Source organism: Panthera tigris, chromosome A3 (assembly GCF_018350195.1).
Source record: "Panthera tigris isolate Pti1 chromosome A3, P.tigris_Pti1_mat1.1, whole genome shotgun sequence".
NCBI lineage: Eukaryota > Metazoa > Chordata > Mammalia > Carnivora > Felidae > Panthera > Panthera tigris.
This window is the reverse complement of record NC_056662.1, coordinates 15,181,724-15,196,828: the sequence shown is the minus strand read 5'-3', so window position 1 is coordinate 15,196,828 and position 15,105 is coordinate 15,181,724. Positions and strand designations below refer to the sequence as shown.

Genomic DNA, 15,105 nt, shown 5'->3' with positions numbered 1-15,105 from the left:
AGCCTGCCTCAGCACGGCTTGATGAAGGAAAGCTGCCAAGTGAAGGCATGGGGGCTCATTTACCATGGGGCGGTGTTTACCAGAGGATACAACCGAACTGGTGAAGCTCCAGGGCGAAGGCAAACTGTCTTCGAGCACGATAGCTTTCCAGAAATCCTATAAACCACTCACGTTGTTTGCACAAGCAAGCCAGCTCAAGGTGCAGGGCGTCCGATTCCTGAGCCTGGCTCAGACCGTGTCTGTGGTCCTCTGAGGGCATCGGCACACGGCAAGAGAGACACGCAATGCCGACGCTCCGTCCTCCACTTACAGGTGGGGATCTGAGGTAGGAGGTAGCTGGGGGAAGGTGGGCACGCACTGGGGTACACCTGGGTTCCTGGAAACTGCCTTTTGCACAAAGAAGGAGGAAGGCTGGTGCACAGCAAATCCAAAGCCACGGGTTCCATGCAGCGATTTATTTGTATCTAAAAATATCACTCTCCGCCCAAGTTTTCCAGAACTTTGAGATCTGTTCGTTGACAAGGCCTTGCTCTTAGTCCAGTTTTCTGCGTTCCTTACTTGCCCTTAAAGGGTGTTGAGGATCCTGGGGGTGTCCCATCCCCTTCTTCGCACACCTCAGGTGCCCTAACTGAGCCAGAGAAGAGAAATAGAATCGCGCCCAGGCTGGGCACTGCTCACATAGAGAATGCTGGGCGACTCTTTGGGCATCTTCTGAGACAGAGTGTAGGGTGATGACGAGGCCCCTGGGCATCACAAAGACCCAGAACTACTGCTCCCCTCAGAATTCAGGGTCCTCGGCTTTCCAGATAATGTTTAAGAGGAGAAAGTGTTCGATTTAGTTCGAGTCAGCGATACGGGGGTCTCGTGTCACGTCTGCCCCTTTTATTTGTGTGACCTCAGACAGGTATGCCACCTCTCTCTCAATGTTCTTATTTGAACACCAGAGACAACAATCCCCATCTCACAGAAATGGTGTCGACACCACCTGGGCCGGGAACTCCTCCAAGAAGCCACAAGTAAAATGTCACGCCTCAGGACCCTTACCCCCACCTACCTCTGAAGGTGTCTGAGGTGAGTGTGTGCGGTAACTGGCTGAAAGCTCTTTTATGTGGCCACTTCCACCCGGGGAGCGGGAGGGGAGGTAGTGGCTTGGAATGGGGGCAGAGGAGCAGAAAAACAAAGTTCAAAGGCCTGGAACTTAATGGTGATTGGGTCGTGGCGGATCTGTAAGTTCTACCCAGGAACCACACGGTGGCCGTATCACAGACTCTTTCCTTTGATATTCTCCCATTCCAAAGTATCGGATTTTCTTTGATGTGAGCAGCACCTCCTGTAAGCTGGGAGGAACGCTGTGCACCCGAGTCAGCTCTGGCCACCTAAGCAGACCCAAGTCTAGACTCTTTCTGTGGCGCCTCCGATTCTACCCAAAGGTGGGGAGTGAAGGGCGGTTTGTACAACTATTTGCCTTGGACTTGCTTGGTGCTAATAAGGTCCCACCCTCCTCTGTATTGATTCTCTTTTGCTATTTCGGGCATCACACTGTCTCCCACCAAATGCCCTGGGGGTCGTATGTGGACACAAAGAGACTGTCTAGGAAGGACTTTAGGGAAGACAGATGACCACCCAGCAAATGAGGGAAGGGAAGTGACGGAATCTATCACGAATCTTGGCAGTCTGTGAGGTGAGGGGTGGGCGGATCTGCTCACCAAGTATCAGAGAGGAGCAGTGTATTGGGCACTCGCACCCATGCCTTGGAGCTGATTAGACAAAAGAGAAGAGTCAGGTGGGCAGGGGCCAGGGCTCCCGAGGAGCAGACCTCCTGCTTGCGAACTCTGTCTCCAGGAATATTTCCTACACTGTCTGGAGACACCCATATGCAAGTGATGTGCCCCAGGATGCGTCGGGTGCATCGAGCAGTGGGATTCCAGGGACTTGGCTGAGGAGGGTGGACTGTATAGAGACAAAAGGCAGGATTTGGGGACCTGGGTACAAATGTGTGGGAGCAAACCGAAGGGAACTTTGGGGGGACCGCAAATGGTGCCAAACCTAAAGCTACTGAATTATGGATTCCCAAGTCCTTGCTTTCTATGGTAGGAAAACGATGTTCTGTACAGGGCAATCACAGCCCTGCCCTGCGTCTGGCCCGGATGTTAGGGGCCCTTCGGGGTCTGTTTGAGGAGCACCGTCGCTGAGAGGGCCAAGGAGCTTCCTCCCAGGATTCTTGCCACTCTTGGTTCCGGATCACGCGGATGGGTATGCAAAAAAGCTGTGTAGAATTTAGGAAAACAGCAGGCTCTGGCTGTCACTATCCGTATATGTTATACACACAGGCACACACACTCACAGTGTATATGCACACACATATATAAACACACACATTTTTACACACATATATAAACACCCCTCATATACATACACACATGCACACACAGACGTACAAACACACATATGTTTACACACACCCATATGGACACAGATGTATGTATAGGTTATTATGTATGTGTACATATTATTATACGATTATATATACACATACGCACACATATATTACACCTGTATATAATACTTGCTCATGTATTTCTGATCCATGGTGTGCCTATGTGTTCTTCCACAGCTGCAAGGTTGTGTTGTTGGTGCCTGCTCTCATAGTCTCCGTTCCCGAGCTCTCCATATATCCTAGAAATCGATTACTCCACATGCGTTTGCATTTTCAAATGGATATATAATTGACATATAACATTATGTTAGTTTCAGGTATACAGAGTAATGATTCAAAATTGGTGTAGTGAAATGGTCATCACAATAAATCTAGCTAACAGTCGTCACCACACCACTACACGTTTGTTTTCCTTGTGATGAGAGCTTTTAAGACCTAGTCTCTTAGGAACTTTTCAGTACTGCTACACGGTATTGTTAACCACGGTCACCATGGTCACCATGCTGCACAGTACATCCCCAGGACTTACTCATTTCATAACTGGAAGCTTGTGCCTTTTGAACACATTTTGTTCACACCCTACCTTCCACCTCTGACAACCACCGAATTGTTCTTCGCACGCGTGAGTTTGGGCTGTCTTTGTTTTCCACTCACATAGAAGTGAGATCATACAGCGTTTGCATTTTGAAAGGGATCCAATCTCCAAAGAAAAAAATGGCTGCTCGTGGAAATGTAAGCATCACTTAGGAATTCTTTTTGGATAGGAATCCTTTTTGGATAGTTGGCCTCAGGGTAAAGGGTGAGGGTTGAGTGTCTTGGGCTAAAACTATCCCACCCAGGAAATGCTGAAAGAGGACGCAGTTTGTGGAGATCTTCCCACAGCCACTAGGACGAACAAGTAGAGAAGAGGAGGCGGGTGAGAAAGGAAAGGCTGAGGGACCCCCCACTAAGGGAGCAGAATGTGGAGAACAGAATGGAGGTAGATTAAATTTAAGAGGCGGCCCCCTTGGGGTCTCCTACTCTGTGCCTCAGAGTGTAGCCCCATCTACCTCATTTTTAACTCGGCCCTTCTGACTCCAGGCTGAGGAGTGTTCTGGTTAGCACTGGGAGATACCATAAATGAGCAGTTTCTCCCTGGCAGGACTGTGTCAGTGAGCAGATCAACAATGAGGCTGGGCCTCAGGGGCCTGCAGGGGAGCAGGGGCCGATGGGAGAGAAAATAGAGAAGCATGACAAGGGGAGAGAGATCAGAGCCCCGGACTCAGAGAAAGGGTCTGCACTGGGTCAATGCTTACAGGCACAGGGAGTAAAACAGGCAGGTCTGTGAACATTTGTGCTGGTTTATTTGACAGGAACAAGCGGTTCAGACAGGAGGGAGGGTGCATTCCTCTTGACATCCTGGTGCCAGGGATCTGCGGGCCTGGTGTTGGTCCGCCTAGAGGGTTAGGGGAGCAGGGTGCACAGCCCATCCCCCTCACCCACTCCCTAGAGTGTCATGCAGATATTCCCACAGAAGGTTGAACAGCATATGTTATTTGCTTGACAATCTTGGTGATATTCACATGGACGTCTGCACATATATATGTTGGTGTGCTTTTCACAAACCTTGACTTCATTGAACTGCTCTATTTCTGAAACAGAGCAGGAGCAGAGTCAGTGGAACCAGACCCCTAGAGATCATGTGTCTCAAGCTTAAAGCCTCCCCAAAGACCCCAGTACCCAGGTCCCGTTTATGAAGCTCTTGGACTTTTCAAGGCACTCACTTTCTGCCCTTTACACCCAATCCTGGTGATTGGTAGTATCTTAAATCCTATATCCCTCCAGTCTAGCCAACAGATCTCAATGCCTGGCCTCCCTGGGCCCTCTCCTTTCTCTGCAGCCAGGAACCTGTCTCCCAAGTTAGTCATGGTCTTGGTGAAGTCACCCCCACAGAGTCTACACTATAAGAAACTCAGCAAAGTCTGAGACATCCCGCAGAGCCACTCACTCCCCAGGATTTGCAGGGTCCAGAGAGGAAGATGACCTGTCACCTTCCCCCCTCTCTCCTGTGCCTGTCACTGTGTCCAGGACCCCTGCCCCTTCCCAGAAAATACCACTTGCACTGTTTCCCTTCCGCTGCCATCATCCTGGTCCCTCTGATGAGAACTTTGACTTGACCCTGGACACCCCAAAGCTTATTTTCCCGGGGCCCTTTCATTCTGTACCCACCCCCATCAATATCTCTGGATGCTTGCAGGTCACATATGGGCAGAAATCCAAGAATAGTGGTTCGGTGTCCCCAAGTGATTCTCAGCCCTGATGGGGGTACCCTGCTCTGTGTACCATTTGTGTCTGGGTACTTCGCATGGAGAATCAAAAGACAAAGTTTCCCCCTCCACCCCCATCAGTGTTCCCGGTGCTGGGTAAAGGGGCCAGAGGGCTATCGTTTGGAAAGACCCAGAATCTTCATAGTGCTGTGGTCAGAGTAGGGTGTGATTTAAGGTTCCAGTTTCCAGGTCCTCCCCAGACGGGACACAGCCTCTCCTGGCCCCTTTCCCTCCCCACCCCCTTAGTCCATCACCTACTCTGCATCCTGTTCAGTGTACGGTGCCCTCCCTGGACCTGTAGCAGCAGCAGCAACACAGAGAGGAGCGGGATGGGCGGGAGAGCCTGGGTTGGCATGACTCAGGCCGGAGTGGAGAGCTCTCAGTTTGGGAGCCTCTGGGTGCTTGTCCTGGGCTCCTCCCTGCTTCCACTGGCCAAACAAGGAGGCTTTACCCTCCTCCTCTTTGCCTGCCCTTACCATGGCCTGTTCTCTGGGACTTAGACTCTTCAGATGACTCCTCCTCTTACATGATTTACTCTCTCCTTTGCAAACAATATTTCCTACTTTCTAATGATAAGATGATTCACAGAAAGAGGGAAGAAGGTATAATTTTTAAGAATTGTCATAATCTAACTGCAGAGAATTAACCTGTGCCTGTTTGCATTACCATTCTATTTTTTGCATATTTAACATAAAGTATCTATCGTTTTCTCACATTTAGAACAACTGACCTTTTGTTACCCATCTGGTCCCACCCTCATCTAATCAGGAAAATATTCCCCAGTGTGGTTTTCCATAATTACACATGTCTAACTTAAGACAAATATCTATTGTCAGGGTGCCTGAGTGGCTCAGTTGGTTAAGTGTCCGACTTCAGTGTAGGTCATGAACTTACAGTTTTGTGGGTTCGAGCCCCAGGTCGGGCTCTGCGCTGACAGCTCAAAGCCTGGATCCTGCTTTGGATTCTGTGTCTCCCTCTCTCTGCCCCTTCCTTGTTCCTGCTCTGTGTCTTTCTCTCAAAAATAAACATTGAAAAATTTTAAAAACTTATCTACTGTCAAGCATTTGCCTTGTTCTAATTACTGATTATCTAGACAATATTATGTTGGGCATTTTCAACCATAAACCTTTTAGTTTTTAGACTAATATAAGAGAGGTAGAATTTATGGGTGTAAGAGTTAAGTTATTTCAAGTATAAATAAATAAATGCACACATATATACATGTTCACCTGTATAGACACACACATACTTGGAGACACAAACAGAGAGAAGGAGAATGAGATTTGTAATTAAACATGTTTGCATCATGTTGAACTGAACAGAGGTTGACTGTCAATCTCCTCAAACTTTGAAAGGCACCACGGCATAAATCAGGAGATGTTGTGGGGAATCAGCCCTCTATTGGCTATAAAAAATTGAGTAGCAGAGGAATGTCCTTAGGTTTTGTGCTTGTGATAAAGCAGATGAGGAGTGGAATCCTGATTCCAATATTTGCCAGCTTTGTAATACTGGGACTATCCTATGACCTTTATAGACTTCGTTTACTCATTATTTCTTGGCACCTCCGCTGTGAGGATGAAATAAAATGGCATCTATAAGCACCTTCATACTACCTGGCACACAGCAAGTGCTCAATGTAACACTGGTCTTCTCTCCATTCTCCCCTCCCAACCACACATAGCAAGCCCCGCACAAAAAGGACCAAAAGAAGTCTCTTACCTCTTAGTTTATATTGGGTATTAAGACCCAGCCCTGGAATTGGACTCTTAGAAGAAAAACCTTTTGGTCCAGGAGTCAGCGGGACTCTCATGCTTATGCAAGCAGATCCGGTGACTCCACGTGGATTGGAGGCATAGCCAGGAGTAGACGTACAGGAACCCCAAAACAGCCATTTCAAATGAACTATGTCTACTCTCTTAAAGAACAGACAGTGTGGGGGAATTTGTTCTGGTTTTCTGGAGGGAGGAGGTGAAGTCTGCTCCGGGGACCTTTTCTCATCCTATGAGGTTGAGGGTCAATTACTCTACCTTGTCCTTCAACTTATTTCTTCCTGTCGATAGGCTCCACGACCTACTCCCTTAGGGGGAGTCCCTCAGCCTTTCCTTTCTCACCCGCCTCCTCTTCTCTACTTGTTCGTCCTAGTGGCTGTGGGAAGATCTCCACAAACTGCGTCCTCTTTCAGCATTTCCTGGGTGGGATAGTTTTAGCCCAAGACACTCAACCCTCACCCTTTACCCTGAGGCCAACTATCCAAAAAGGATTCCTATCCAAAAAGAATTCCTAAGTGATGCTTACATTTCCACGAGCAGCCATTTTTTTCTTTGGAGATTGGATCCCTTTCAAAATGCAAACGCTGTATGATCTCACTTCTATGTGAGTGGAAAACAAAGACAGCCCAAACTCACGCGTGCGAAGAACAATTCGGTGGTTGTCAGAGGTGGAAGGTAGGGTGTGAACAAAATGTGTTCAAAAGGCACAAGCTTCCAGTTATGAAATGAGTAAGTCCTGGGGATGTACTGTGCAGCATGGTGACCGTGGTTAACAATACCGTGTAGCAGTACTGAAAAGTTCCTAAGAGACTAGATCTTAAAAGCTCTCATCACAAGGAAAACAAACGTGTAGTGGTGTGGTGACGACTGTTAGCTAGATTTATTGTGATGACCATTTCACTACACCAATTTTGAATCATTACTCTGTATACCTGAAACTAACATAATGTTATATGTCAATTATATATCCATTTGAAAATGCAAACGCATGTGGAGTAATCGATTTCTAGGATATATGGAGAGCTCGGGAACGGAGACTATGAGAGCAGGCACCAACAACACAACCTTGCAGCTGTGGAAGAACACATAGGCACACCATGGATCAGAAATACATGAGCAAGTATTATATACAGGTGTAATATATGTGTGCGTATGTGTATATATAATCGTATAATAATATGTACACATACGTAATAACGTGTATGTACCTATACATACATCTGTGTCCATATGGGTGTGTGTAAACATATGTGTGTTTGTACGTCTGTGTGTGCATGTGTGTATGTATATGAGGGGTGTTTATATATGTGTGTAAAAATGTGTGTGTTTATATATGTGTGTGCATATACACTGTGAGTGTGTGTGCCTGTGTGTATAACATATACGGATAGTGACAGCCAGAGCCTGCTGTTTTCCTAAATTCTACACAGCTTTTTTGCATACCCATCCGCGTGATCCGGAACCAAGAGTGGCAAGAATCCTGGGAGGAAGCTCCTTGGCCCTCTCAGCGACGGTGCTCCTCAAACAGACCCCGAAGGGCCCCTAACATCCGGGCCAGACGCAGGGCAGGGCTGTGATTGCCCTGTACAGAACATCGTTTTCCTACCATAGAAAGCAAGGACTTGGGAATCCATAATGCAGTAGCTTTAGGTTTGGCACCATTTGCGGTCCCCCCAAAGTTCCCTTCGGTTTGCTCCCACACATTTGTACCCAGGTCCCCAAATCCTGCCTTTTGTCTCTATACAGTCCACCCTCCTCAGCCAAGTCCCTGGAATCCCACTGCTCGATGCACCCGACGCATCCTGGGGCACATCACTTGCATATGGGTGTCTCCAGACAGTGTAGGAAATATTCCTGGAGACAGAGTTCGCAAGCAGGAGGTCTGCTCCTCGGGAGCCCTGGCCCCTGCCCACCTGACTCTTCTCTTTTGTCTAATCAGCTCCAAGGCATGGGTGCGAGTGCCCAATACACTGCTCCTCTCTGATACTTGGTGAGCAGATCCGCCCACCCCTCACCTCACAGACTGCCAAGATTCGTGATAGATTCCGTCACTTCCCTTCCCTCATTTGCTGGGTGGTCATCTGTCTTCCCTAAAGTCCTTCCTAGACAGTCTCTTTGTGTCCACATACGACCCCCAGGGCATTTGGTGGGAGACAGTGTGATGCCCGAAATAGCAAAAGAGAATCAATACAGAGGAGGGTGGGACCTTATTAGCACCAAGCAAGTCCAAGGCAAATAGTTGTACAAACCGCCCTTCACTCCCCACCTTTGGGTAGAATCGGAGGCGCCACAGAAAGAGTCTAGACTTGGGTCTGCTTAGGTGGCCAGAGCTGACTCGGGTGCACAGCGTTCCTCCCAGCTTACAGGAGGTGCTGCTCACATCAAAGAAAATCCGATACTTTGGAATGGGAGAATATCAAAGGAAAGAGTCTGTGATACGGCCACCGTGTGGTTCCTGGGTAGAACTTACAGATCCGCCACGACCCAATCACCATTAAGTTCCAGGCCTTTGAACTTTGTTTTTCTGCTCCTCTGCCCCCATTCCAAGCCACTACCTCCCCTCCCGCTCCCCGGGTGGAAGTGGCCACATAAAAGAGCTTTCAGCCAGTTACCGCACACACTCACCTCAGACACCTTCAGAGGTAGGTGGGGGTAAGGGTCCTGAGGCGTGACATTTTACTTGTGGCTTCTTGGAGGAGTTCCCGGCCCAGGTGGTGTCGACACCATTTCTGTGAGATGGGGATTGTTGTCTCTGGTGTTCAAATAAGAACATTGAGAGAGAGGTGGCATACCTGTCTGAGGTCACACAAATAAAAGGGGCAGACGTGACACGAGACCCCCGTATCGCTGACTCGAACTAAATCGAACACTTTCTCCTCTTAAACATTATCTGGAAAGCCGAGGACCCTGAATTCTGAGGGGAGCAGTAGTTCTGGGTCTTTGTGATGCCCAGGGGCCTCGTCATCACCCTACACTCTGTCTCAGAAGATGCCCAAAGAGTCGCCCAGCATTCTCTATGTGAGCAGTGCCCAGCCTGGGCGCGATTCTATTTCTCTTCTCTGGCTCAGTTAGGGCACCTGAGGTGTGCGAAGAAGGGGATGGGACACCCCCAGGATCCTCAACACCCTTTAAGGGCAAGTAAGGAACGCAGAAAACTGGACTAAGAGCAAGGCCTTGTCAACGAACAGATCTCAAAGTTCTGGAAAACTTGGGCGGAGAGTGATATTTTTAGATACAAATAAATCGCTGCATGGAACCCGTGGCTTTGGATTTGCTGTGCACCAGCCTTCCTCCTTCTTTGTGCAAAAGGCAGTTTCCAGGAACCCAGGTGTACCCCAGTGCGTGCCCACCTTCCCCCAGCTACCTCCTACCTCAGATCCCCACCTGTAAGTGGAGGACGGAGCGTCGGCATTGCGTGTCTCTCTTGCCGTGTGCCGATGCCCTCAGAGGACCACAGACACGGTCTGAGCCAGGCTCAGGAATCGGACGCCCTGCACCTTGAGCTGGCTTGCTTGTGCAAACAACGTGAGTGGTTTATAGGATTTCTGGAAAGCTATCGTGCTCGAAGACAGTTTGCCTTCGCCCTGGAGCTTCACCAGTTCGGTTGTATCCTCTGGTAAACACCGCCCCATGGTAAATGAGCCCCCATGCCTTCACTTGGCAGCTTTCCTTCATCAAGCCGTGCTGAGGCAGGCTGGCAGGGACACGGTTTCCGAACGGAGAATGTGGGAGCGCAGATGTGAGCACCTAAGAGTGGAAGTCCCCCCAGCATCTGATCTTTTACATGTAAAGCTGCTCTCCTTTGTTTCTCCCCACAATCTCCTTCTCTCCTCTTCCCTCCAGGTCTCCTAAATCCAACCTGCTCAAAGTCAGCGTGCCAAACATTCACATGCCTAAAACTTGCATTTCTCCAGCTTCTAAATTTCACTTATTCTGAAAGGAGAGTAAGTTTTCAAAGGCCCCTTGGAAGCATTTTGCACCTTTTAAATGATCTGTATGACTTACACTTGCTTTTGAGCAGAGGCATTTTGGTCGATTCGTCTAGAGCAGCGTTTTTCAGTAGCATTTTATGTGATGATAGAAATGTTTGATGTTTGAGCTGCCCAATATAATAGCCACTAGCTACGTGTGGCTATGGAATGCTTGAAAGGACTGGAAGCTGAATTTTAAGTTGACTTAAAATAGTCACATATGGGAAGGGCCACCACACTGGACAGTGCAGAGGAGTCTCTTCTGCTTGGTTGAAAACTTCTGAGCAAATATAAAGACTTTCAGGAACAAGGACAATCATTACCTGTGACGATGCAATCATAACATTACAATTTTGGTCTTTCCTTGGGCTCTTTTGTTTTCCTTCCTTTCTGGTTTCAGGATGGCAAAGCAGAAGATAAAGGTTAAAGGGGGCAGAACAGTAGAGCGCTGGGAAAATTGACTGGTAATTATCTTCCCCCCACCCCTCAGCTGCCAGTTGTCAGCAGGCTATCTCATCTTCTGCTTCACTCTTTTTTCCTTAACAATTTCCTTAACCATCTCTGGGGGAATGACCATGATATTTATGGTTGGCTTGTTGGCATGACTTGTGTGATGTGATCATATTTTTTGTCTCCCTTGTGTGTATTCTTTATTCAGAATGGCTAGTTGTTTCCTTGCTTCCGCAGGAAAGCTTAGGTAAGTCCCCCAAATTTTGTGAAAGATATGAATCTGGGGAGAGGTTGATTGCTTAGGTGGTATCAGCACAGAAGAAAACACACAAGGGGAGAGATCAGTACCTCTTCTCCTCCAGCTCAGCTTTCCAGTCTGCACATGGGTATGGAAATTAGAGTTTCAGAATATTGTAGGCCCTGAAATCCAACATCCTATGAGAATAGTCTTTCTGATGCCTATGATGGTGAGGTTGTCCTGGGTTTTAACCTTAGGGACCTTAAGGAGGGCCTGAAAGCCTGCAGGGCTATAGGGACATGGAGAAAGAGGGAAGTCATGGGATGCCAGAATGGCTTCCTGTGAAAAGACACAGAATTCAAGAAAAGGATTTTCTTAAAATACATAGAAATATTTTGTTTGTGACTTTGAGCTCAGGTTCCAGATTTTGGGTTTGTTATGCTTGAGAAGATGCCTATATAGTCTAAGAAGAGTGCTGCCTGGCTCTCTGTTGGGGTTTCACTTGCCCTGACTGAGGACTCATGTTCTCCCCTTGACCTCCCCACCCTGAGAAGGCTCGAGTCCTTGACAAATAAACTGATAACCAACCTGAGGACTCTGCCTTGTTTTATACTCCACTCCTGTGGTTCAATTTCTCTCTTTACAACGATCAACAGTTGTCCCCTCCCACCATGGGTACTAACATATGTAAGTAGACTCATGACTCTAGCAAAATGCAGAGATTTTTTTAAAATATCAGTAAACACAGCAAAGGTTTATCCTCATTCACAATAAATTTCACTGAATGTCGTAGGTGAACAACCCCCATGCCATGCCTGATTCAAGCTCCCTGCATCCATCTATCTGTAATTCCCTGTTCCATCTCTGTTACATGCCTGGACTTCCACAAAACTCTGTCATCTGCGGTGATTGTCTATGAGGGTTCTCTGATGGCTGCTGGATTGTGGCTGAGGGAGAAAACAGTCAGTTCACAGGCCACTTCAGAGTCTCTGATCTCAGAGACTGAGATCTCTAGGTCTATGACCCACACATGGGGGAGACTCCTTCTGGGTTCATTGGTGTATGGAGTTGGATCCCGCAGCTTCCACAGAGGTACTTCTGTCTGTGGGTGGATGCCAAATTGTTGTAGGGGGACGATTCAAGCAGGGGTGTCTTATTCAGCCATCTTGCTGATGCTACTCCCTAAAAATACCTTCCTTAATGGAATTGAGGGATAGAAAGTTAGTGTATCTCCAAAAATTGCAAGTTAAGTATGCTTTAAAAATGAAATGGGCTGGTATCATTTAGGAGTTAATTCTTGAGAAACACAGGAAAAGTAGGGGAAATTCAGGCTTACTAAAAGTTCTTCCACTTCAAATTTTGTGATCAATTTTTAAAAGTCTTTGTTGTATGGAAGCCAATTTGACTGTAAATTATATTAAATAAATAAATAGTCTTGGGTGATTTTTAAATTTTACTTTACTTACATTTTGATATTCTTTAATGGCTCTTAAAATGTAGCAAAATACTTTTACAATAAATATATATATATATTTCTTATTGGACATCATTTCTAAAGCTATCTTTCATGAAAAGCAATTGACACTATTACCTATCTAGCTAATGGATATCTAATCATATCTTATTATTTTTCTTTGTAGTTTTCTGTGTTTTTCAAATTTCTAAAATAAGAAATGATAAACTTATGAAGAATTCATTTCTGCAATGAGAGGAGGAGAAAGCATAAGGAGAAGGCAAGTAGCTCAGGAGACACCTGCCCAGCCAAGGAGTGGTGCGTGGAGGACAGGAGGCAGAACCAGAGGGGGCAGTGAGAGACCAGTCACGTGATTTCCACACCCCAAAGCCCTTCGCTACCCCCAGCAGGACCTGGTGAAATCCTGGGTCTCCTGCCAGGCTCACACTCAGACATCCCGGGTTCACATCATGAAGGGGTTGTTTCTCCAGCTGCTGATACTCTACGGCCTGGTGATCTCGCCAGTGGCAGGAAGTCTTAAAGACAAAACTAAGACTACAACTAAGCCTCCAAAAGACAGTAGGTATTCTGGTTGAGCTTCAAAATGAAGAAGGGGTTGAAAGCAGAAGAAACAGGGACTGACTGACATATATGAAAGCATTGGTTCCTTTTATAAGCCGGGATGCTGAGGAAAGTTGAATGTGCACTTCTCAAGTTTGAGGGTCTCTACTGTTTCACGTAATGATGTTTTTATGTGTGTTGCGGGGACTGTGGTGGCTACATGGTGTTTTGTTGAGGAGGACCTTAGCGGTGGAAAGCTCCACAGGGTATAAAGCATGTATGGAGGGTGCCAAGATTGAGCCACCACGAGTTTGTGTCCTCCAGTTGGGAGTTCCAAGGGCGAGTACCACATTGGGAAAAGGGTACTAAGTATTTCTTGAAATATGTCCTTTGCTTGGGGAATTGGATATTTTGGAACACTGGGCATGGGGAGGATTAAGAGAAGTTTGGAATCCTTGGGTAAAAGACTTGAAATCAGCACAATTGAGGAGAGAGTTGTGGTTTCATATCTGGTAGCAAAAGTTTCTGAGGAACAGCTAGGTTTGGAGGGCTGTCTCACCCAGACACAAAGAGTACAAGACAGTTCTTTTTTCTCTGTAATCCATTCTCCCAACCCTGTAAAATGAGAGCAGGTGGCAAGAGGATCTCTTGGGTCTCTTTGTTCTGAGAATTGGGTTTCGGGACTCAGGTCCTGTGATGTTAAATTCCGTGGAGGTGCGCTCACAACTGCTGGGTTTGTTAGGGGGTGGGAGATGGATTTTGAGTCTAGGAATGGAAAAGGCTACCAGATCGCTGTACAGGTAGAAGAGGAAGAGAAACCAATGGAATGGGTCCTGGGGCCTTACAGGGGCTGATAATAGTGAGAAAAAGTCTTCTTCTTGGAGTCATTGCTAATGTGTTCCTTCTCAGTTAAACCAACACTGAAACTATCAATATGCATGGAAGTTCCCACCTACGCTGGTTGCCAACGAAATTGTGAATATTACTCAGAGTGTGGTTTCCGCTATGAATGCTGCTATTCCGGTTATGGAAAAATCTACCTGAAAATTCCAAACACTGATAGGATCTAACAAGCACCCCTCTCTCGCCATTCAGTTGTCAAAAACTATGCACCCCCTAACTGAAGGGATGGACAGAAGGAGAATATGCCTCCCTCGTCCTGTTAACCAGTCCACCTGGGGGCCCCCACTTTTTTATCACACCCCAAACCCCAGTTCTTTACTTGCAGACTTACCTAATTTAGCCAAACCTCAGAAGGTCTGACATTTATGTGTCTTTGCTCACTGGACTTAAAACATCGGAGAGAAGCCTTGTGTGGGTGTCTCCTAAGTCACAGAAAATATTCTTGCCCCCAGGGTTTGGGAAGATGTTACACTTAGAGAATGTATTTCGCCAGACTGTGTGACCACTGACTACCCTCCCCTTCTCTCTTCCAGAGATCAGCACTGCGAACTATGCACCCAACCCTTGGCCGGAAGTTACTATATATCCCATAACCATCCCTGAAAGCCAGGAACAGACACCGGAGGGCCATCAGAATAATACTGCCTGATGTCCAGTGGGACCATCTTCTTGTTGCAACTGGAAAGCAGGGAGAGGGTGGAGGAGGGTGGGTCCCAGGACAATGTCTCTCCTACTTGACAGCACTCTTCCCTGAACCATTATATCATCAGCCTCAATTCCTTGACAAATAAACTATGGCAGTAACCCAGAACCTCTGTCTCTTGCTCTTTCGTCCAAGGGCAATTCACTACCTCCACCTTTAACCTAAGTCCCCACTCCCTGCCTCCCAGGCATTTCCCACCTTCACAATTTTCAGAAGCTTGTTCTCCTTAGCCAAGACGACTGAACTCTCTTGGTTCATTGATTAACATCCCTGCGGAAAACTGCTTATGTGTGGGATGTTCTTTTGGCTACAGG

The 15,105-nt window shown here is 47.2% G+C and overlaps 1 long non-coding RNA gene across 1 annotated transcript in view; it reads left to right on the top strand.

Moving 5' to 3' along the window:
- LOC122237179 overlaps positions 1-14,899 on the top strand; it is a 30,653-nt gene extending 15,754 nt beyond the window's left edge. Inside the window, exon 2 of the long non-coding RNA XR_006215412.1 lies at positions 14,622-14,899. This is a non-coding gene — a long non-coding RNA (uncharacterized LOC122237179). The remainder of the gene's footprint in view (positions 1-14,621) is intronic.
- Positions 14,900-15,105: the final 206 nt, after the last annotated feature.